Here is a 25,995-nt window from a genome sequence, read left to right on the forward strand (position 1 = left end):
CCTTGGATAACCCAGTCTCTGGTGCAGCTACGTTTAGCAGGCAGCTCTCCTCCCTGTCCAGCCTGTGGTTTGTCCCAGTCAGCTCCCTGGACCTCACCTGCAGCATCTGAGTGACCCCCAGGGTCCCCTCATAGAAAAGCATTGGAAACCCGACGCCTTGTTTGCATCCTGCACCGGCCGTCCCAATGCCCCTGAGGGTGTGTGTTTGGTGCCTATGTGTGGCTCCCCCAATGTTCCCTTAAACCCCCCTCGGTCTGCCCCCTAAAGTCGCGGGTACTTACCTGCAGGCAGGCCTGATTCTGAGTGCCCCCAGTCTCCATAGGAGTTCAAGTTAGGTTTGCCTCAAATTTGATCTCCACACCCGGCTGGCCCCGTGTTGCTGGTGGTGGGTGTTTGGGGTTAACTTGAACCCCAACCTGTGGACTTCCTAACCCTCGGAGACTGGAACTGTAAGTCAAGCATTACCTGTAAATCGTACTAGCTTTTCTTTCCCTCAGGAACTGTTTCTGAAAATTGCTCTGTCAACTTTTAAAACAGATAATTGCCAATATTTCAAAAACTGTAAAACTTATCGATTTCAAACAAAGTACTATTGATATATGTGTGAAATATGAATCTATTGAAGTACTTACCTGCAACCTGAATCTTGTGGTAGTAGAAATAAATTGAGAAAATATATCTTTGCTGTATAAAAACCATTTGTCTGAAGTTAAGTCATTGAGCGTGTGCTTCTTCTATTGCTTGTGTGTCTACAACAAATGTTTTGCACTACCCTCTTGTTAGACCTGACAGCCTTAGGGTAGTCACCCCTAACTTTTTGCCTGCCTCCCTCCACTTCGTGGACACTGTTTTTGCTGGTTTTTAGACTCTGCGCACTTTACCACTGCTAACCAGTGCTAAAGTGAATATGCTCTCTCCCTTAAAACATGGTAACCTTGAATCATACCTGATTGGACTATTAATTTACTTATAAGTCCCTAGTAAGGTGCACTTTATGTGCATAGGGCTGGTAAATTAAATGCTACTAGTGGGCCAGCAGCACTGGCTGTGCCACCCACTTAAGTAGCCCCTTTTTCTTGTCTCAGGCCTGCCATTGCAAGGCCTGTGTGTGCAGTTTCACTGCCACCTCGACTTGGCATTTAAAAGTACTTGCCAAGCCTAGAACTCCCCTTTTTCTACATATAAGTCACCCTTAATGTGTGCCCTAGGTAACCCCCAGAGCAGGGTGCTGTGTAGGTAAAAGGCAGGACATGTACCTGTGTAGTTATATGTCCTGGTAGTGTAAAACTCCTAAATTCGTTTTTACACTACTGTGAGGCCTGCTCCCTTCATAGGCTAACATTGGGGCTGCCCTCATACACTGTTGAAGTGGCAGCTGCTGATCTGAAAGGAGCAGGGAGGTCATATTTAGTATGGCCAGAATGGTAATACAAAATCCTGCTGACTGGTGAAGTCGGATTTAATATTACTATTCTAGAAATGCCACTTTTAGAAAGTGAGCATTTCTTTGCACTTAAATCCTTCTGTGCCTTACAATCCACGTCTGGCTGGGCTTGGTTGACAGCTCCTTGTGCATTCACTCAGACACACCCCAAACACAGGGTGCTCAGCCTCACTTGCATACATCTGCATTTTGAATGGGTCTTCCTGGGCTGGGAGGGTGGAGGGCCTGCTCTCAGACAAAGGACTGCCACACCCCCTACTGGGAACCTGGCAGACAGGATTGAACTGAAAAGGGACCTGGTGCACTTCATAGCCACTCTTTGAAGTCTCCCCCACTTCAAAGGCACATTTGGGTATAAAACAGGGCCTCTGCCTTACCTCATCAGACACTTGCTGGAGAAGAAACCTGAACCAGAAACTACATACTGCCAAGAAGAACTGCCTGGCTGCTCAAAGGACTCACCTGCCTGCTTTCTACAAAGGACTGCTGCCTTGCTGTTGCCCTGCTGCCTTGCTGAACTCTTGTCTGGCTGTGAAAGTGCTCTCCAAGGGCTTGGATAGAGCTTGCCTCCTGTTCCCTGAAGTCTCAGGACCAAAAAGACTTCTCTTTTTCACTTGGACGCTCCGTGCGGCGAAACTTTCGACGCACAGCTTGTTCCGCGGCGAGAAAAACGCCGCACACCGACGCTGATCGACGCGACGCTCTTGGGACGACCGAAAATCCGACGCACGGCTTCGCAAGGACAACGCCGCCCGACCTCTAGAGGAGAAATCAACGCGACGCCTGCCGTGAGATCGTAATTTCAACGCGCAGCCCCGCAGACCGACGTCTAGAGGAGAAATCGACGCAACGCCTGCCGTGAGATCGTAATTTCGACGCGCAGCCCCGCAGACCGACGCGCAGCCGGAGAACGAGCAGGAAAATCCACGCACAGACCCGGGACATCTGGTAATCCCCGCGATCCACAGAAAGATACTGTCCGCGCGCCGGAAAACGACGCCCGACTTCCCCGCGTGGAAAATAACGACGCGAGTCCGTGTGTGCTGGGGAGAAATCGACGCACACACCCTTTTTCCACGCACCTCTTCCTTTGTGGCCCTCTGAGGAGATTTTTCCACTCCAAACCAGGTACTTGTGCTTGAAAGAGACTTTGTTTATATTCTAAAGACTTAAGACACTTTATATCACTTTTCAGTGATATCTCTACAATTTCCCATTGCAACTTTATTCTTTTTGACCTACAATTATCCAGATAAATATTATATATTTTTCTAAATACTGTGTGGTGTATTTTTGTGGTGCTATATGGTGGTATTGTATGATTTATTGCACAAATACTTTACACATTGCCTTCTAAGTTAAGCCTGACTGCTCGTGCCAAGCTACCAGAGGGTGGGCACAGGATAATCTTGGATTATGTGTGACTTACCCTGACTAGAGTGAGGGCTTTTGCTTGGACAGGGGGTAACCTGACTGCCAACCAAAAACTCCATTTCTAACCTTGGTGATCAGCGGTGAGGATAGGACTTGTATTTGTGCAGTGACATACAGTAGCTAAGTATTTCACTACCTACCCACAGTTGAAGGTCAACTTGGTTTTTATCTCTTTTTGCAAATCCGTTTTTTCTCCTGACAATTTTCAAAAACTAAATCCTCACTCAACATGTCTCTGACTGGGTCTCAGACAGGGGACTTTGACCTAGTCCAGTTGGATACATATACGGTCAAACAACTAAGAGGATTCTGCAGGGCATTGAGGGTACCCATCCAAGGGGCCTCCAGAAAGGAGGACTTTCAAGTGGCGCTGAGGGCCTGGGCAGAAGCCCATTTAGAGGATGATGAGGAAGAGGAGCCAGAAAATGGCCCCTCAGAGGAATTTTCACTATCTGTGGATGGTGTTACCACTGCAATTGTGCCCCCTTCTAGACAAGGGAGCAGTGTCTCTGTGCAAAGCCTGACCGCAGAGGAAAGGAGAGAAGAAAGGGAGTTCCAATTGCAAATGGCAAAACTGAAAATTGAGGCTCAACAGGAGAGAGAAGGGCAGAAAGAGAAGCCAAGCAAGCTGAGGCTGAAAGAGCAGCCAACCAAATTGAAGCCAAAAGAGAAACCAAACAGGTGGAGGCTGAGAGAGCTTTGGCTGAAAAGAAACTATTGTTGGCTCATGAACTGAGTCTCAAAGAGCTGGAGATCAAGGCAAGACAGTCTGAATCCAGCAATAATGGTGGCAGCATACTGACAGGACCTGCTGGAGAAAAGAAGGTTCGTATACCCAAAAATGTGGTGCCCAGTTTTGTGGTGGGAGATGACATAGATAAATGGTTAGCTGCTTATGAAGTTGCACTAAGGGCTCATGAGGTTCCTGAAGGGCAATGGGGGGTAGCTATGTGGGGATATGTACCGCCATTGGGGAGGGATACACTCCTCACATTGGATCAACCTGATCAAAACACATACCCACTTCAGAAAGCCACTTTACTTGCCAAGTTTGGGCTGACCCCTGAGGGATACCGTCAGAGGTTCAGGGACAGCACCAAACAAACCACACAAACATGGGTAGATTTCTTTGACTTCTCCAGTAAGGCACTGAATGGATGGGTGCGGGGCAACAAAGTAGCTGATTTTAAAGGTTTATATGACTTGATTCTAAGAGAGCATATGCTTAATACTACTTATACAGAGTTGCGCCAGCACTTAGTGGATAGCAAGCTGACTGATCCCAGGAAGCTTGCTGAGGAGGCGGACCTCTGGGTTAGCACCAGAGTGTCCAAGAAGGTACCTGGGAGTGACTCCCACAAAGGTGGTCAGGGTTCCCAACAGAAGAAAGAGGGGGGAGATAAACTTGCAGATAAGGAACTCTCCACAGGCCCCCAAAAGAATTCCCAGGGAGGGGGTGGCAACCCTTCCTTTTCCAAATTTGGGAAAAAGCCAGGGACATATGACAGGTCAGGGAAATCTAACCCCAAATGCATGGAGTGTTACCAGTATGGTCACTATAAAGGCGATCCCCAGTGCCCCAAGAGGGCACCGTCCACTACCGGACAGGCACCTGGGTTGACTAGTGTAGCGCTCGGGGGGGAGATGGACCCAGATAGCTTTGGGGAACAGGTAGAGATTTCCCTAGTGTCCCTGGGAGAAGGAGAAATGGTGCCCAAGGTCCACATGCCCAAAAATACTTCCAAGTACCGGCAGTGGGTCACCATTGATGGGCAGAAGGTGGAGGCTCTGCGTGACACAGGAGCCAGTATGACTACTATCAAGAGTCAGCTGGTGTCAGCAGAGCAGATAGTACCTAATACATTCCACCAGGTCATAGTCGCTGACAATCGCGAGAGTCACCTACCGGTGGCTCTGGTTCCCTTTGAGTGGGGGGGGTCTCTGGTACTCTGAAAGTAGCTGTGAGTCCTGCCATGCCTGTAGATTGTCTGTTAGGCAATGATCTTGAGCATACTGCTTGGAAAGAAGTGGAGCTCAAGTCTCACCTGGAGATGTTAGGGTTACCTGAGTGGGTCTGCATGACCACACGGTCCATGGCTGACCGAGAGGGAAGTCAAGGGCATCTGGAGCCTGGAATGATGGCCCAGAGAGCTGCCAAGAGGAGGGACAAGGGGCACGGGAAACCGGCCCCAGAAGTTCCCGCAGTGGCTGACGGGGCTCCTGAGGAGGAGGCTCCCGAGCCAACTGGGGAAGACATTACCACCCTAGGTGACTTACCTGAGCTTGCTGGCTGGCAAGTTGAGGGTGGACCCACCAGGGAGGAATTCTGCAAGGCGCAGAAAGAATGTCCCACTCTGGAAGGTCTGAGGAAACAAGCTTCAAACCAGGCAGCGGGTGACGCCTCTGGCAACCACCACCTATATTGGGAGAATGATCTCCTCTACAGTGAGCCTAAGGTTCCGGCCTTTGGGGCAGCAAGTACGCTGGAGGTCCCCCAATGTTACCGAACCTTCCTACTGGGTCTGGCTCACGACATTCCCCTGGCAGGACATTTGGGGCAAGGCAAGACCTTTAACAGGCTTGTCACCCACTTTTAATGGCCCAAAATGAGGACACACTCAGATAAGTTCTGCAGATCTTGTCCTACCTGCCAGGCCAGTGGTAAAGCAGGAAAAAGGGTTAAAACCCCCCTGATTCCACTTCCTGTCGTTGGCACCCCCTTTGAGAGGGTGGGCATCGACATTGTTGGTCCCTTGGATCCCAAAACTGCCTTAGGCAACAGGTTCATCCTGGTTTTGGTGGACCATGCCACCCGTTACCCAGAGGCAATCCCTCTGAGGACCGTAACTGCACCGGTGGTGACCAGAACTCTGATGGGGATATTTACCCGTGTGGGATTCCCCAAGGAGATAGTGTCTGACAGAGGCACTAACTTCATGTCTGCATACATGAAGTCTCTGTGGGATGCATGTGGTGTAACCTACAAGTTCACCATACCCTATCACCCCCAGTCTAATGGTCTTGTGGAGAGATTCAACAAGACCATGAAAGGCATTATTGGTGGCCTCCCTGAGGCCATGAGGCGTAAGTGGGACGTCCTCTTACCATGCCTTCTCTTTGCTTACAGAGAGGTCCCCCAGAGGGGGGTAGGGTTCAGTCCCTTTGAGCTTCTCTATGGGTACCCTGTCAGGGGACCCTTAAGCATTGTCAAGGAGGGATTGGAGAAATCTCCAAAGGCACCCCCTCAGGACGTGGTCAGCTACATGTTGGCCCTCCGCAACCAGAGGACCCGCTTCTGGAAAGAGGCCAAAAGTAACCTTGAGGCCAGTCAAGAGGTAATGAAACACTGGTATGACCAGAAGGCCACCCTGGTAGAGTTTCAACCTGGAGACAAAGTGTGGGTAATGGAGCCAGTAGAGCCCAGAGCTCTCCAGGACCGCTGGTCTGGCCCATTTGAAATAAAGGAGCGGAAAGGGGAGGCCACTTACCTAGTGGACCTCCAAACCCCTAGGAATCCCCTAAGGGTGCTCCATGTGAATCGACTAAAGGCTCATTTTGAGAGGTCGGAGATCAACATGCTTCTGGTCACAGATGAAGGAATGGAAGAGGAGAGTGAACCTCTCCCCGACCTCCTCTCTGCCCAAGAAGGTGATGGGTCAGTAAGCGGGGTCATTCTTTCTGACTCCCTGACTCTAAACCAGAAAGGAGACTGCTATTAGCTGTTGGAGCAGTTCTCCCCCCTGTTCTCCCTTACTCCTGGACTGACCCACCTCTGTGTTCATGATATTGACACCGGTGACAGTCTCCCTGTGAAGAACAAAATTTACAGGTTGTCGGATAAGGTGAAGGCCAGCATCAAGGAGGAGGTCTCCAAGATGTTGACTCTAGGTGTCATCGAGAAATCCAGTAGTCCCTGGGCCAGCCCAGTGGTGTTGGTCCCTAAGGCTACTGCCCCAGGTGCGAAGCCAGAACTCCGGTTCTGTGTGGACTACCGGGGTCTCAACTCAGTCACACGGACTGATGCTCACCCCATCCCCCGAGCGGATGAGCTCGTTGACAGGCTGGGCGCTGCCAAGTTCCTGAGTACGTTTGATCTTACTTCAGGGTACTGGCAGATCGCCCTGACTGAGGGGGCTAAGGAAAGATCCGCATTTTCAACCCCTGATGGCCATTACCAGTTCCGGGTGATGCCGTTTGGATTGAAGAATGCCCCCGCTACCTTCCAACGGTTGGTTAACGGGGTCCTAGCTGGCAAGGATGCCTTCTGTGCAGCCTACCTGGATGACAAAGCTGTCTACGGTTCCAGCTGGGAGGAACACCTGCTTCACCTCAAGGAGGTGCTTCAGGCCCTGCAACAGGCAGGCCTGACCATCAAGGCTAGTAAGTGCCAGATTGGGCAGGGTTCCGTGGTGTACTTGGGACACCTAGTGGGTGGTGGCAAGGTGCAGCCACTCCAGGCCAAGATTGAAACTATCAAGGCCTGGCAACCACCTCGAACGCAGACTGAGGTGAGAGCCTTTTTAGGCCTCACAGGATACTACCGCAGATTTGTCAAGGGCTATGGTACCATTGTGTCACCCTTGACAGAACTCACTTCCAAGAAACAACCTAGGTTGGTGAATTGGACAGAGGCTTGTCAGAAAGCCTTTGACGCCCTAAAGGAAGCCATGTGCACGGCCCCCGTGCTCAAGGCCCCTGACTACTCCCAGGAATTTATCGTGCAGACAGACGCTTCAGAGCATGGCATAGGGGCAGTTCTAGCACAGCTAAATGAGGAGGGCCTAGACCAACCGGTAGTCTTTATTAGAAGAAGGCTATTACCACGGGAACAGAGGTGGAGTGCTATTGAGAGAGAAGCTTTTGCTGTGGTCTGGGCACTGAAGAAGCTAAGACCCTACCTGTTTGGGACTCACTTCCGGGTCCAGACAGACCACAGGCCCCTCAGATGGCTCATGCAGATGAGGGGTGAGAATCCAAAACTCTTGAGGTGGTCCATTTCCCTACAGGGGATGGACTTTACGGTGGAACATCGCCCCGGGGTTCACCACGCCAATGCTGATGGTCTCTCCAGGTACTTCCGCCTTAGCGATGAGAGCTCCCAGGAGGTCGGGTAGCTCTCCCCACTTTCAGCTGGGGGGGACACATGTTAGACCTGACAGCCTTAGGGTAGTCACCCCTAACTTTTTGCCTGCCTCCCTCCACTTCGTGGACACTGTTTTTGCTGGTTTTTAGACTCTGCGCACTTTACCACTGCTAACCAGTGCTAAAGTGCATATGCTCTCTCCCTTAAAACATTAATTTACTTATAAGTCCCTAGTAAGGTGCACTTTATGTGCATAGGGCTGGTAAATTAAATGCTACTAGTGGGCCAGCAGCACTGGCTGTGCCACCCACTTAAGTAGCCCCTTTTTCTTGTCTCAGGCCTGCCATTGCAAGGCCTATGTGTGCAGTTTCACTGCCACCTGGACTTGGCATTTAAAAGTACTTGCCAAGCCTAGAACTCCCTTTTTCTACATATAAGTCACCCTTAATGTGTGCCCTAGGTAACCCCTAGAGCAGGGTGCTGTGTAGGTAAAAGGCAGGACATGTACCTGTGTAGTTATATGTCCTGGTAGTGTAAAACTCCTAAATTCGTTTTTACACTACTGTGAGGCCTGCTCCCTTCATAGGCTAACATTGGGGCTGCCCTCATACACTGTTGAAGTGGCAGCTGCTGATCTGAAAGGAGCAGGGAGGTCATATTTAGTATGGCCAGAATGGTAATACAAAATCCTGCTGACTGGTGAAGTCGGATTTAATATTACTATTCTAGAAATGCCACTTTTAGAAAGTGAGCATTTCTTTGCACTTAAATCCTTCTGTGCCTTACAATCCACGTCTGGCTGGGCTTGGTTGACAGCTCCTTGTGCATTCACTCAGACACACCCCAAACACAGGGTACTCAGCCTCACTTGCATACATCTGCATTTTGAATGGGTCTTCCTGGGCTGGGAGGGTGGAGGGCCTGCTCTCAGACAAAGGACTGCCACACCCCCTACTGGGACCCTGGCAGACAGGATTGAACTGAAAGGGGACCTGGTGCACTTCTTAGCCACTCTTTGAAGTCTCCCCCACTTCAAAGGCACATTTGGGTATAAAACAGGGCCTCTGCCCTACCTCATCAGACACTTGCTGGAGAAGAAACCTGAACCAGAAACTACATCCTGCCAAGAAGAACTGCCTGGCTGCTCAAAGGACTCACCTGCCTGCTTTCTACAAAGGACTGCTGCCTTGCTGTTGCCCTGCTGCCTTGCTGAACTCTTGTCTGGCTGTGAAAGTGCTCTCCAAGGGCTTGGATAGAGCTTGCCTCCTGTTCCCTGAAGTCTCAGGACCAAAAAGACTTCTCTTTTTCACTTGGACGCTCCGTGCGCCGAAACTTTCGACGCACAGCTTGTTCCGCGGCGAGAAAAACGCCGCACACCGACGCTGATCGACGCGACACTCTTGGGACGACCGAAAATCCGACGCACGGCTTCGCAAGGACAACGCCGCCCGACCTCTAGAGGAGAAATCGACGCAGCGCCTGCCGTGAGATCGTAATTTCAACACGCAGCCCCGCAGACCGACGTCTAGAGGAGAAATCGACGCGACGCCTGCCGTGAGATCGTAATTTCGACGCGCAGCCCCGCAGACCGACGCGCAGCCGGAGAACGAGCAGGAAAATCCACGCACAGACCCGGAACATCTGGTAATCCCCGCGATCCACAGAAAGAGACTGTCCGCGCGCCGGAAAACGACGCCCGACTTCCCCGCGTGGAAAATAACGACGCGAGTCCGTGTGTGCTGGGGAGAAATCGACGCACACACCCTTTTTTCCACGCACCTCTTCCTTTGTGGCCCTCTGAGGAGATTTTTCCACTCCAAACCAGGTACTTGTGCTTGAAAGAGACTTTGGGCCTCATTATGACCCTGGTGGTACAGAACTGCCAGGGCCAACGGGGGCGGGAGCACCGCCGACAGGCCGGCGGTGCTCCCTTGGGCATTCCGACCGCGGCGGTAACGCCGCGGTCGGACCGGGACAACTGGCGGTCTCCTGCCAGTTTCCCGCTGCCCAAATGAATCCTCCAAGGCGGCGCAGCATGCTGCGCCGCCTTGGGGATTCTGACACCCCCTACCGCCATCCTGTTCCTGGCGGTTCGCCCGCCAGGAACAGGATGGCGGTAGGGGGTGTCGCGGGGCCCCTGGGGGCCCCTGCAGTGCCCATGCCAATGGCATGGGCACTGCAGGGGCCCCCGTAAGAGGGCCCCGCTAGTATTTCACTGTCTGCATAGCAGACAGTGAAATACGCGACGGGTGCAGTAGCACCCGTCGCACCTTCCCACTCCGCCGGCTCGATTACGAGCCGGCTTCATCGTGGGAAGGTTGTTTTCCCCTGGGCTGGCGGGCGGCCTTTTGGCGGCCGCCCGCCAGCCCAGGGGAAAACTTGGAATACCCTCCGCGGTCTCTGGACCGCGGAGCGGTATTTTGGAGGGGGGAAGTCTGGCGGGCGGCCTCCGCCGCCCGCCAGACTTAGAATGAGGGCCTTTGTTTATATTCTAAAGACTTAAGACACTTTATATCACTTTTCAGTGATATCTCTACAATTTCCCATTGCAACTTTATTCTTTTTGACCTACAATTATCCCGATAAATATTATATATTTTTCTAAATACTGTGTGGTGTATTTTTGTGGTGCTATATGGTGGTATTGTATGATTTATTGCACAAATATTTTACACATTGCCTTCTAAGTTAAGCCTGACTTCTCGTGCCAAGCTACCAGAGGGTGGGCACAGGATAATCTTGGATTATGTGTGACTTACCCTGACTAGAGTGAGGGCTTTTGCTTGGACAGGGGGTAACCTGACTGCCAACCAAAAACCCCATTTCTAACACCTCTGATAAGCCTAACTGCTCGACCACACTACCACAAAAGAGAGCATTAGTATTATCTACTTTAACCTCTGTTAAGCCTCTGGGGAACCCCTGGACTCTGTGCACACTATGGCCCTCATTATGACCCTGGCAGTCGGCAGTAATATGGTGGAAAGTACTGCCAACAGGCTTGTGGTACTTTCCACCATATTATGACATTGGCGGTTTGGCTGAAGCCAAACCGCCAATGTACCACACCGACCACCATTACGGTAACGGCCGCCGGGCTGGAGATATCAATCTCCAGCCCAGCGGCCGTCACTGTGGTTTTCGTGGCTTCCTTCCTTGTCACTGATAAAGATCTTCCCCACCCCTACCCCCCTCCCCAGATACCCCCCCTTCCTCTCCAAACCCCCCACCTCATTCACGCCTCTCCCTTCACACACGCACACACGCATGCACACACCCATTCCCACATTCATCCAAGCATGCATACATCCATTCACACACACATCCGCACACACTTTCATACATACACGTAGACATGCATTCACAGAACACAACATACATGCACTCACACATCCATACATGCAGACACATATGACACGGAACACACACCCGCATACATGTACAGACAAATATTCACCCCCCCCACACACACACACAACACCCCCCACCCCCTCCCCTGTCGGAGCACCCACTTACCTGTGTTTAGGGGGTCCTCCGGCAGGAGACGGGACGGGGTGCTGCTGCCAGCAGTAGCGTCCGCCAGCAGAACACCGCCAGGCCGTATTATTTCTCATCATACGGCTGGCGGCGTTCTACTGGTGTGGCGCTGCTGCTGGCAGCAGCGCCACCTTACCGCCATCCGCCGGCATGGCCAGAGGCGGAATTTCCATCCTTCTGGCGGAAATCCGGCTGTGGTCATGAAAAGGCGGATGGCTGGTAGCCGCGGCGACAGTCTTTTAGCAGCCGTCGCCGTGGCAGTAGGCGTTTTTTACCGCCAATATCATAATGAGGGCCTATATCTCTTTTTGATATAGTATATACAGAGACAGCTTCATACAGTCGTGGATCAGCGGTGGGGTCTACATCTTTGCATTTGTTAGACTACTCAGCCAATACCTGATCACACAACTAAATTCCAAAATTGCCTTTAGAGACTGCTTTTTTATTTTGGCAAGTTATTCTAAATTAGGGATGGGTAACTAGAAGTAGTTTTAGTTTCTTAAAAAGTAATCCTAACTTTAGTAACATAATGAGAAGCTCAGAGGAAATGGTTGTGGAACTCAGCCTCACCCCTAACCTCCATCTAGGGATGCCAGAGTTAAAGTCCCTCTGTAAGTTGAAAAAGATTAGAACAGGTTCCAGTCCTATCAAGGTAAGGCTCCAGGAGTTATTGGCAGAGAATACAAGGGACCACCCTGCTGAGAAGGAAGACCCCCACTCAGACAGGGAAGATGTTACAGATGAGGATGAGCTTCCCCCTCCTCACCTAACTAGGGAGAACAGGGTCCCAAGGCCCCTGTCTCCAAAGATACCACTCATAGGATCTGGATCTTCCACAGGGGAGCCCAGATTCTCTGGGAACATTGAAGGCAGCCTCAATGAAGAGGACCTCCTTTTAGCAAGGATGGCCAAAATGTTAGCTTTGGAGCAACAACCCCTACCTATAGAAAGGGAGAGAGCAGAAGTGGACTTAACACCCATCAAAGGTAGCAGCAACATAAATAGGGTCAGGGGGAATACTGACATCCTAAAAATCCCCAAAAGAATTGTCTCAAAATATGAAGAAGGTGATGATATCACCAAACGGTTCACAGCTTTTGAGAGAGCTTGTGCAGCTAGAAAATTAAACAGATCTCACTGGGGAGCTCTCCTTTGGGAACTGTTCACTGGTAAGAGTAGGGATAGACTCCTCACACTCTCTGGTAAAGATGCAGAATCCTATGACCTCACAAAGGCTACCCTGATTGAGGGCTTTGGATTCACCACTGAGGAGTATAGAATTAGGTTCATGGGGGCTCATAAAACCTCGAGCCAGTCCTGGATTGATTTTGTAGACTTCTCAGAGAAAACACGACATGTTTGGATAACTGGCAATGGAGTGCATGACTATAATGGGCTTTATAGTTTGGTTATAAAAGAACATCTTTTAAGTAACTGCTTCAATGACAAGTTGCGTCAATATCTGGTAGACCTAGGTCCAATTTCTCCCTAAGAATTGGGAAAGAACGCAGACCATTGGGTAACGACTAGGGTGACTAAGACTTGCACTGGGATGACCAAAAGAAAGGGGTCACAAAGTCTACCCAAGTGTAGGGCAGTGAGACACCTAAGGACAAAAACAAAGCATCTTCACAAGGGCCCCAAAACCTTGCACAGGATGGTGGGCCCGAGCCTCTTCACAGTCCACAAGTGGGTACAAGGGTAAAACCTTTGACCACAAGAAGGCCTGGTGTCACACCTGTAAACAGCATGGACACAGAACTGGAGACATGGCCTGTCCCAAAAAGAATCCCCCTAGCACTGCTCCAGTTAGTACTGGAATAGCCAGTCTCCAGGTGGGATCAACAGTGTGCCCAGAGCAAATCAGGGTTCACACTGAAACTACTCTAGTCTCTGAGGGTGGAGTGGATTTAGCCACACTTGCTGTCTGGTCGCTTAACATGCAAATATACAGGCAGTGACACTTAACCAATGGGACAAAAGTAGAAGCCCTGGGGGATACAGGTGCCAGTGTCACCATGGTGACAGGGAAACTGGTTTCCCCAGGACAGTATTTGTCTGGACAAACATATCTAGTTACCAATGATGACAATGTGAGTAAATTCCATCCCATGGCTATGCTGACTTTAGAATGGTGAGAGGTTACTGGATTGAAACAGGTAGTGGTCTCTCCTGTAATCCCATTGGAATACTTCCTAGGGAACGATCTGGAGTCCTCAGCTTAGGCTGGGGTAGAGCTTAAGACCCATGCAGCCATGCTGGGCATCCCTGAACTGGTGTGTGTAAAAACAAGAGCACGGAGCAGAGCACAGGGTGAAAAAGATGTATTGGAGCCTGGAATAATGGCCCAACCTTCCAAGAGAAAAGGTAAGAGGACTGGGGGACCAGACTCTGAACAGCAAAAAAAGCAAGACCTCTCTTCTCAGGAACATGTCATCTCCTGAGGGAACTTAGGTCCATGGAACTGGAACCTTGTCTGGTGGAGCTCTTGGGTCCAGGGGGACCCTCAAGGAAACAGCTGTGCCAGGGACAAAAGGCTTATCCCACTCTTAAAGGTCTGAGACAGCCAGCTGGTGCACAGGAGAAAGGAGATGTCAGTGGCTCCCACAGGGTCTATTGGGAAGATGGATTCCTGTACACTGACCCCAGTGTCCCCAAACCTCGTGCAACCAGGAGAGTGGTAGTGCCTCAGAAGTTTAGGAAGTTTATCCTAACTCTGGCCCATGACAGCCCCCTAGCTGGGCATTTGGGACAGCCAAAAACATGGAGTAGACTTGTCAACCATTTCTATTGGCCCAATATGTCCCAGAAAGTAAAGGAGTGTTGTAGCTCCTGTGTCGCCTGTCAAGCCAGTGGCAACAGAGGTAGCCACCCAAAGGCCCCCCTCATTCCACTTCCAGTGGTGGGGGTCCACTTTGAAAGAGTGGGAGTAGATATAGTGGGTCCACTTGAACCTCCCACAGCATCAGGGAATCAGATTATCCTAGTAGTAGTGAATCATGCTACCAGATACCCTGAAGCAATTCCCCTTAGGCCTACTACAGCTCCTGTAGTAGCCAAGGCCCTGATTGGTATCTTTATCACAATGTGTTTTCCTACGGAGGTGGTTTCTGACGCAGGTACAAACTTCATGTCAGCTTACCTAAAACACTTGTGGATTGCGTGTGGGGTGACTTACAAATTCACCACACCATATGATCCACAAACCAATGGACCTGTTGAGAGATTCAACAAGACATTGAAGAGCCTGATCACGGGGCTCGCGGAAAAGCTCAAAAGGAGATGGGATGTCTTCCTGCCATGCCTGCTTTTCGCTTACAGAGAGATACCTCAGAAGGGAGTAGGGTTTTCCCCCTTTGAACTTCTGTTTAGCCACCCTGTAAGAGGACCACTAGCACTTGTTAAAGAAGGCTGGGAGAGACCTCTCCATGGGCCTATACAAGATGTGGTGGACTATGAGGTTGGCCTCCGCTCTAGGGTGGCTGAGTACATGGAAAAGGCATCCAAAAACCTTGAGGGCAACCAGCAGCTCCAGAAGTTGTGGTATGACCAAAAGACTGCACTGGTAGAATTCCAGCCAGGGCATAAAGTTTGGGTTCTGGAGCCTGTGGCTCCCAGGGCACTTCAGGACATATGGAGTGGCCCTTACCCAGCCCTAGAAAAGAAGAGTCAGGTCACCTACTTAGTGGACCTGGGCACTAGCAGGACACCCAAGAGGGTGATCCATGTTAACTGCCTGAAGCTCTACAATGACAGGGCACACATAAACATGCTGGTGGTTACTGATGAGGATCAGGAAGCAGCGAGTGAACATCTCCCTGACATCCTCTCAACTGACTCTAAAAATGGGTCAGTAGATGGAGTTGTCTACTTAGACACCCTCTCTGGCCAACAACAGGCTGACTGCAGGCAAGTCCGACAGCAGCATCCTGAGCTCTTCTCCTTGCCCCCTGGCCAGACACACCTGTGTACCCATGATGTGGACACAGGAGACAGTTTACCTGTCAAAACCAAAATATTCAGTCAGTCTGACCACGTCAAAGAGAGCACCAAATTGGAAGTCCACAAAATGCTGGAGTTAGGGGTAACGAGCCCTCTGACAGTCCCTGGGCTAGCCCAGTGGTCTTAGTCCCCAAACCTCATACCAAAGGTGGCAAGAGAGACATGAAGTTTAGTGTGACTATAGAGATCTCAACTCTGTCACCAAGACAGATGCACACCCTATACCCAGAGCAGATGAATTGATTGACAAGTTAGGTGCAGCCAATTTCTTGAGTACCTTTCGACTGAACTGCAGGGTACTGGCAAATTAGGATGGCATCTGGAGTGAAAGAAAAGACAGCATTCTCTACACCTGATGGGCATTATTAGTTCACTGTTTTGCCCTTTGGCTTAAAGAATGTCCCTGCCACCTTCCAAAGTTTGGTGAATCAAGTCCTGGCTGACTTGGAGTCTTTTAGTGCAGCATATCTACATGATATCGCTGTTTTTAGCTCCTCCTGGCAGGATCCCGTGATCCACCTGGTGAAGGTTTTGCAGGCCTTGCAGTCAGCAGGCCTCACTATTAAAGCTTCAAAGTGCCAAATAGGGCAGGGCACAGTTGTATACTTGGGCCACCTTGTAGGTAGAGGCCACGTGCAACCCTTTCAGCCCAAGATCCAGACAATTCTAGACTGGGAAGCTCCAAAAACCCAGATTCAAGTCAGGGCATTTCTTGGCTTGACTGGTTATTACAGGTTTGTGAATAGGTATGGATCCATTGTGACTCCCCTCACAGAACTAATCTCCAAAAAGATGCCCAAAATGGTGAACTGGACTCCTTAATGTCAAAAGGCCTTTGACACACCGAAGGAGGCAATGTGTTCAGCACCAGTTCTCATAGCTCCAGATTATTCTAGGCAGTTCATTGTGCAGACAGATGCCTCTGAACATGGGATACGAGCAGTCCTATCCCAAACCAATGATGATGGCCTTGACCAGCCTATTGCTTTCATTATCAGAAGTTTACTCCCCAGGGAGCAGCGTTGGAGTGCCATTGCGAGGGAGGCCTTTGCTGTGGTTTGGTCCCTAAAAAAGCTGAGACCTTACTTATTTGGTACTCACTTTACTGTTCAAACTGACCACAGCCATCTCAGATGGCTAAAGCAAATGAATGGTGGGAACCCTAAACTTTTGAGGTGGTCCATATCCCTACAGGGAATAGAGTTTTCAGTGGAACACAGACCTGGGACTGCCCATGCCAATGCAGATGGAGTTTCCAGCTTCTTCCACTTAGATGATGAAGACTCTCTGGAAAAGTTAGTCTCATCCTCTTTCGTTTGGGGGGAGGGTGTAGGAAATTGCCATTGTGGCATGGTTACCCCCCCCCCCCCACACACACACACATTTGTTGCCTGATATTGATGCCAACTTTGATTGAGAGTGTGCTGGGATCCTGCCAACCAGGCTCCATCACCATTGTTCTTTCCCAAAATCTGCACCTTTGTTTTCACAATTGGCACACCCATGGCATTCAGTTAAGTCCCTTGTAAAAGGTACCTGTGATCAGAAACAAAGCCTGTCCTGGGTGGAGGTGCTTCACAGCTCCCCCCCTGTGGGAAATGTAACACCTGCTAGTAAGCCTCAAAGGCTCAAGCCTCTTGTTACAGTGCTCCGGGGCACCCCAGCTAGTGTTGTCTGCCCCCCGAACAAAGCCCCACTTTTTGCAGCAAGTCTGGCTGGAAAATTAGGGAAAACAGGGAGGAGTGACCACCCCATCTAGGACGACCCCTAAGGTGTCCAGAGCTGAGATTACCCCCTCCCTGCAGAATCCTCCATCTTGGTTTGGAGGACAGGGACCAATAGGGTTAGATTTGTGCCCCCCTCCCCAATGGAATTGGACACAAGAAGGGTGTAGCCACCCTCAGGGACAGTAGCCTTTGGCTACTGCCCTCTGACCCCTGAAACGCCCCTAAATCCAGGATTTAAGGACCTCCCTGAACCCAGCTCACCAGATTCCTGGCAGCCTCACCAGAAGAAGAAGGACTGCTAAGCTGAAACCCCAGCAGAGAAGAAGGAAGACGACAACTGACTTGGCCCCAGCCCTACCGGCCTGCCTCCTGTTTCAAAGAACCTGAAACAAGAAAGTGACGCATCCAGCAGGCCCAGCGACCTCTGCCATGCTCTAGAGGACTACCCTGCACCCCAAAGGTCCAAGAACTCCCTGTCAGTGGCCCTGTCCAGAAAAGGAACTACACCCAGGGACTTCAGAGCCTCCCTGGATCCGTGAGTCCTGATCACTCTGCAACCGTCACCTCTGGCCGGTGACCAGGTGGCTCAACCAGTTAGAGTCCCCAGGCAATTGTGAGCAAGTGACCACCCAGGGTTGACCTCTCCACCCCTCCATGAATACACCTGCAGAGGGCATCAAAAGGACCCCCCGACCGCGAAAGCTCCGGACAAAGGCCCTCATTATGACATTGGTGGTAAATCCCACTTACCGCCATGCCGACTGCCACCAACATACCGCGGCGGCAGCAGATTTCCGCTACCCATATTATGACACACACACCAATCCCTCACGATTCAGACACACACAAAAGTCCGCCACACCAAAGGTCAGTGATAAACTGGTGGTATCAAAACCCACACAGTTACGCCAACAGAACTACGCCCACAACATTATGACCCACGAATCACCACAGCGGGCATTCAATGGCGGTAAACCATTGGTGGTACATACCGCTGTGCTCAAAATACACACACTCAAACAAAACTACACCACATTGGACAATTCAAACTACACACACCTGATACCCATAAACACACCACACCACTATAAAACACACACCCACACTTCACACAACCCTTCACCATTTCAAACAATTGCCAACAGAGAGAGACAGCAAGACCACTCACACAACCAGAGCCACATACCACCATCCCCCATACACCACCCACGCACTTTACATCACACATTCCAACACATCACCCTACACACCCTCACCAACACCACTCACAATACACCCATGGCACCACAACAATACCCCAGGTTCTCTGAGGAGGAGCTAAGGGTCATGGTGGAGGAAATCATCTGGGTAGAGCCACAGCTGTTTGGAGCACAGGTGCAGCAGACGTCCATTGCTAGGAAGGTGGAGCTATGGCGGAGAATAGTGGACAGGGTCAACGCCGTGGGACAGCATCCCAGAACAAGGGATGACATCAGAAAGAGGTGGAATGACCTACGGGGGAAGGTACGTTCCATAGCAGCAAGACACAAACTCGCTGTACAGAGGACTGGCGGTGGAACCCCACCTCCTCCCCCACAACTAACAACATGGGAGGAGCAAGTCTTGGCAATCATGCATCCTGAGGGCCTGGCCAGAGTAGGAGGTGGACTGGACTCTGGTAAGTCACCTCTATACTACTATCACCCCCCTACCTGCATGACATCACATACCCACACCCTTACCCTCACTCCCATCACTCCACCACCTCACACACACCCCACCATCACAACCCACTCATCCCAATGCCAAGCCCTGCATGCAACACCAATGCATGGCCACCTATCACTAAAGCATGCACACTAGAAACAATCAGCTAGCCCACCAAATAACAACTCACACAAGGCAAAGCTGCCAGGGCAATCACAACCATAGAGCGCAACCCACAGATGCACAATATGTCACACACAGAAACAATAACACTGCATTTACATCCCCACAGGTATCCCAGCCAATGTCACCGGAGAAGAGGTGCCAGCAACATCCAGGTCCCCCCCCCCCAGAAGAGGCCCACAGTGATGACAGCAGCTCTGGTCACCTGGATCTAGATGACTAACCTGGCCCATCAGGGACCTCCAGATAGTCGGTTACCCAGGCACACTCGCACACCACCACAGAGCCTCCCCCCTCAGGAAACACCACCACTGCACCCACCCAGCGGGCCTATACCTCTGTTCCCAGGACACGTCGATCAGCAGTGTGTCCACCACTACAGGGACCCCAGGACACCCCACAAACACAGGACAATCAGGGACCTGGGGTCAATGGCAGTGGGCACATGGTTCAGGGGACAGAGGCACAGGAAAACAGGGAAGCTGGGAGGACTGCTGTGCGACAGGGGAAGGACAGGCCCAGGGAACCGACCCTCCAGGAGGCACTCACCACGATCCTGGGAGCATACCAACATTCCCAGGGTACGATGGGCCAGATCATGGCCAAGTTGCAGGAGAACATGCGGCTGCAGGAGGGACAGTACCCGGGGATCAGGAAGGACTTGAAGGACATTAACACAACCCTGGTCTCCATTGCAGGGGTGCTGGCAGACATGGCCAACACTATGAAGGAGGCAGTGGCACAACAGCGGGCCCCTGACACTAGCCAGGACACTGAACAGCCCTCCACCTCCACTGCCACTAGTGGACAGGAGGCCCCACCACAGGACCAACAGGCCACCAGCACCCCTCTCCCTGCAGAAGGAGCACCACCCCCTAAACATTCCCTGCGATCCAGGCAGAAGCCAGAGACTATTGCCAAGACCTTGCCAGGAAATAAGACTCCCCTGAATGTCACCCTTGTGTCCCACTCAGTCATCCTGTCCACCTTGAACTGCCATTGCTCCCCTTCCTATGCCCCCTTAGACAATGCACCTGTGATACTAATGGACTGGACTCTAACCCGGACTTTCATCCATCATCCCCCCAGCCCATTGCACTACCCCCTCTTCTTCAGAGCACTGAAATAAACACACTTTGAAAAAACAGAAGTATGGAGTATGTCAAATGATTTCAAAATGTATTCGTTTAACAAGGTTCAGTAATTGCAATTCAACTGTACAGTAATGTTTACATAGGAAAGACCTGTAGTTGGCTGCAATGAACACACCAGAAGCAATAGTTGGGCACCAACATCTGCAAAAAGAGATGCCAAAGGGTACAGTGAGTGGGCATAGAAGTAGGAATTCACAGCCTGCCAGTGACAATGTGAAACCATAAACTGTTAATGGCAAGTGAAGTTAGACTGTCTTACCTGTGTCGCATTGGAAGTATTGACAAATGACTGCACTTCTATTGTCCTCATCCTCTGCCTCCTCATCTTCACTGTCCACAGGTTCGACTGCTGCCACACGGCCATCTCCAGCATCCTCCTCCTGCAGAAAAGACACCTGGTGGCGCAAGGCAAGGTTGTGCAACATACAGCATTCCACGATGATCTGGCAGACATTCTTCGGTAAGTAGCACAGGGATTCACCTGTTAGATGGAGGCACTGAAACCTGGCCTTCACGAGGCCGAAGGCACGTTCTATAATCCGTCTTTTTCACCCATGTCCCTCATTGTAACGTTCTTCTGCCCTTGTCCTGGGATTCCTCACAGAAGTCAGAGCCATGAGAGGTTGGGGTAACCAGAGTCACCTGCAAATATAGAGGGACAACTGTTAGCCACACACACACCCTTAGGGCCCACACCATACCCATACACCACATCCACTGGGTGGGAACCATGGCTCACCTATTTGCCACACCCGGTGCCTCTGTAGTTGGCCCATCACATTTGGGATGCTGCTATTCCTCAGGATAAAGGCATCATGCACAGATACAGGCTACTTAGCATTGACGTGAGAGAACTACTGGCCCGCCAGGCACACCATCTGCACATTCATGGAGTGAAAACTCTTTCGATTTCTGAACACCTGTTTATTTCGCCAGAGGCGGACAAATGCAATATGTGTTCCATCTATTGCCCCAATGATGTTGGGGATATGTCCCATTGCATAGAAGTCAGCTTTCACTGTGTCCAATCCTCCACCTGGGGGAAAACAATGTAGGTGCACATGTGTTTAATCAGGGCAGACAACACCCTTGTCAGCACTATTGAGAACACTGGCTGTGACATTCCTGCTGCCAAGCCCACTGACACTTTAAAAGAACCAGTTGCCAGGAAATGGAGCACAGATAGGACTTGCACAAGAGGGGGGATCCCAGTGGGGTGACGGATAGCAGATATCAGGTCAGGCTCCAATTGGGCACACAGCTCTGTGATTGTGGCCCTGTGCAGTCTATAGGTGAAGATGATGTGCCTGTCCTCCATTGTTGCCAAGTCCACCAGGGGTCTGTACACGGGGGTATGTCTCCATCTCCTATTCAGCCGCAGCGGTTGCAATCTATGGGGTAAAGGAGTGAGTAGTTCTTACATTAATGTGGTGGCATATGTCCATAATGTGTATTTGTGTACTGTGACGCAGTTAGGATCCATGGCCTGCCCCCCCTGAAATGGCGTCTGCCTGTCCTATATGAGGGACAGGTGGAAATTAGGTCATTCCGCCGACGTTGTGCACTGTTGCGGGAGGCAGTCGAGAACCGGCGTGCAACTACTCATTGGATACCATTGAGCCCTATGGGCTACAGTGGCCAATGGTGGCCAATGGTGATGCACGCTGGCGGTGACGGTACGCACAGCCGCAGACGTGACAGTCATTTTCCATCTGTTCACTCACTTGCTACCTGACCTTCAACAGGAGAGGACCTACACTGCATTTGCTGCTGTGACCTGTGTCTGGAACCGACCATGGCTCGTGACACTGGGGAAAGGGCCCCTGCCTTCACCTCGGCGGAGTTGGAGAGACTGGTGGATGGGCCTCCAGACCAACAGATGAGTACAGCGTGAGTACAATGCATGAGGCATGAATGCATGAAGTGCTGTGTGTGCAGGCCTCATGTGGAGGGGGGGGTGGATGGCCCCTGGGCAGCGTGCTGCATGTATGCTGGGCCATGTCTGTGATAATCGGGATGGGAAGGGGTATGGTGGTCCACGAGTGTAACAGGCAGGACGGTTTGACTTATACCTTTCCCTGTGTGTATTTCCCCTGCAGGTCAGCGCCCATCAAACGAAGGGAATATGGCGTGCCAATCGCCAAGGACACGCGGACCCTGGGGGTTTATGGCAGGCGGACCACCCACTGTCGCAAATGGTGGGAGGACCTGAGACGCTGGGCACGGAGGACCGCGAAGGCCCAGCTGGGGATGGCCTCCCAATGACGAAGGGGTGCCCCCTGATGGCCCGCATACTGGCGGTGGCCTATCCGGAGCTAGATGGGCACTTGGGGGTATCACAGCAGCAACAAGAGGGTGAGTACAGTGCCCTTTATTACAACTTACGCCTGGTGGGGTGATGACCGGGTGGGGGATGTGGGCCTGTGGGTGCCCCTAGGCCAGTCCTGACATTGCAGAGTAGGTCCCATGTTGGGCAGGGTTCCTATGTGAAAGTCCTCCAACCAAGCTAGTAGGCATCCACTACTGGGCAGGGGTCTGTGGGTCTCAGATATGCTGCAATTGGTGTCTCTATCCATGGGCTGGTGCCTAGCATTGAGACTGGTAGTGCATTACCTAATGCGTAGAGCTGTTCCATGTGTGTGAGTGTGTTGTGTACGCCAACGGTGGTGTTGGTGCCGCCATTGACCAAGTGTATCCTTTGTCCCCCACCCTTTTGTTTTGTCACCCTGTCCTTATATGCATTAGCATCATCTGGTGGAGGAGCAGAAGCACCTGCGAGGGAGGGAGCTGCATTTCACAGGACCCTGGAGGCAGAGTCAACCGGCACAGAGGGAACCAGTGGGACAGAGGGTGAGGGGAGCACCACGGTGGAGACTGGAGGGGACAGTTCGGACACGGATACCTCCTCCGATGGAAGCTCCCTGGTGGTGGTGGACATCCTCTGAGCCCACCCTAGCTACAGCCGCCACCCCCGTACCAGCAGCACCTCAGCGAGTTTTCCGTACCCGCTCACCCAGGAGGGTGGGCATCTCTTTCGCCCAAGGCACAGCAGGCCCTGCCCCAGATAGCCCTGCAGCCCTGAGTGAGGCAGCTATTGACCTCCTGCGATCCATCTCTGTTGGGCAGTCAACCATTGTGAATGCCATCCAGGGGCTGGCAGCCCACATGCAACTGACAAATGCATTCCTGGAGGGCATTCACACTGGCTTGGCGGCCCAACAGAGATCAATCCAGGCTCTGGCCTCCTCTCTGATGGCAGTCCCTGTTTCCACCCCCCCCCCCTCCAACTTCCTCTACCCAATACCATTCCCCTCAACCCCAACCTATCCCAAGCAAACAGGCAGATGAGCATGCACCCAGGACAACACACAAGAGTGGACATGGCAAACACATGCACCACACATCATCCCACAGGCACTCGCACAAACACCATCCAGATGCAGACATTCCAACATCCACTATTTCCACTGTGACCCCCTCCTCCTCGTCCTCCATCTCCCTCTCAGATGTGTCTCCACTCACACCTGCATGCACTACATCCTCATCCACTACCCCCATCACAAGCACACCTATCTGGCAGTCACCCCTCCCCACATCCATGCACATGTCCCCTGTGTCCCCTCCCACTGTGTCTGTGCCCCCTCCTCCCAAAGCACACAAACGCAAGCACACACCCACTCAACAGCCATCCACCTCACAACAGTATCCAGCCCATGCACCCAAACACAGCAGACCGACACTTCCTGCAACCACTCTCTCTTCCTCCACTCCCAGACCTTCTCCCTCTCCCTGAGAAGCTTTTCCTCTCCACCATTGACCTCTTCCCTACCACTCCTCCTTGCCGTCCCTCACGTCAGGCCAGGGTGACGAAAACCCAGGCAAGCACCTCAGCCCCCAGTCCACGAGCACAGTAGTGTCCACAGCTACTCCAGGTGGGAGAGGATCCCGGGCATCAGGCAGCCACCCTGAAAGGGTGCCTGCACCAAGTGCTGCAAGGAAGGGCAAGGAGGCACCACCAGCTGCTGCAAGGAAGGGCAAGGAGGCACCCCCAGCTGCTGCAAGGAAGGACAAGGAGGCACCCCCAGCTGCTGCAAGGAAGGACAAGGAGGCACCCCCAGCTGCTAAAAGAAAGAGCAAGGAACAGTCCCAGCTGTTGCCAAAAGGAGCAAGGTGCCACCCCCAGCTGCTAGCAGGAAGGGCAAGGGGCCTGCACTAACAGGCAGAAAGGACAAGAGGCCTGGTGCTGGGACTCAGTCGGAGCCCCCACCACCAACCATGGTGGTGCTGCAGGGGATGGGCTGGAGACTCCCCCCCCACCACTGCCAGCAGCACCACTGCCACCACTGAACAGCCGTCACCGCCGGCGGACAGTGCGTAGTCCTGCATCCATGGGCTGTTGTGCTGCCTTCCACCTGCAAATCCTGTGGGTCTGACACCCAGCTGAGAAACTGTGACCTTGCACTCCCCAAGAGCTGCTTCACTGGGCACGATGTCCCCTCCAGAACCAGTGGAGAAGCCATCCACTCACCACATCCTCCCCAGGATGAAGATCACTGGGCACGATGGCCCCTCCAGAACCAATGGGCAAGTCACACACTTGAGAGACTGTGGCCTTGCACTCCCCAGGTTCAAGCACAAGGCATGTTGCTCCCTCCAGAGCCAGTGGGCAAGGCACCCACTTGAGAAAATGTGGCCTTGCACTCCCCAGAATCAAGCACAGGGCATGTTGCCCCCTCCAGAGCATGTGGGCAAGCCACCCACTTGAGAGACTGTGGCCTTGCACTCCCCAGGGCAGAGTGATGGACATGTTGCCCCCTCCAGGACCAGTGGTGTTGTACCATCTTCCGGCTGAGGTGCCTCCCCATTCCCTGTCCCCCTGAGGTGCCTGTCTATTTTCGACCTGATGCCCCTTCAGTGTTCTCTCCATGTTGTTGCAGGAGTGAGGTTGGGCCTTGGACTTTGTGATGTGGCCCTGTGGCCCACAGACATTGAGGACTGGGCAGTGTCCCTTGCATTGTAAATATGTATATACTTTTTTATTTGGATGTATGCATTTCACCTGTATTTATCTTATTACAACCTTTTTACACTATAGTACTTGTCCTTGCATTATTCCTGAGGGGTACCGGGTGTAAATGCTATGCTACTGCATCTGGTTGTGTGTGTGATGTTGGGGGTGGGGGTGTTGCATGTTGCGTGAGTGTGTCACTCTCCCCCCCCTCTGTGCTAGGCGGCAGTACTCACTGTGGTCGTCATGCCAGCGTTGGTGTTTTTAATGGAGCTGGACGTAAAACAACATCGGAAAGACATGCAGCTCGGGTTCCATGGCGGCGTGGTTGTTCCCTGTGTCTCCAGAGGTGAGTCCTTTGACTTCTGTGCATTGTTTCCGTCAAGCTTTTGATGTAGTTGGTACCACCCAGGAAAAGATGGCGGATAGGTGTGTCATATTACTGTGGGCGGAACATTGTCTTCAGCCTGGCTGTAGGCGGTTACCGTCGTGGTGCCTGTTGATTCCACCCTGGCGGTCGGTGTGTTAAAGTGGCTGTCTGTCTGAGCTGTTTCCACCATGGTCATAATTCCGCATGTATTACCGCCGGCCTGTTGGCGGTATTAATGCCACTTTATCACCGACCGTCAGGGTTGTAATGAAGACCAAAGTTATCTGATGCCTAAAAGACCACTGCACCCGCAGCCCCCAGGCCTTGGAGAACACAACCTCTGGTGCAGCTACGTTCAGCAGGC

The sequence above is a fragment of the Pleurodeles waltl genome, chromosome 12, assembly GCF_031143425.1.
Source record: "Pleurodeles waltl isolate 20211129_DDA chromosome 12, aPleWal1.hap1.20221129, whole genome shotgun sequence".
Taxonomy (NCBI): Eukaryota; Metazoa; Chordata; class Amphibia; order Caudata; family Salamandridae; genus Pleurodeles; species Pleurodeles waltl.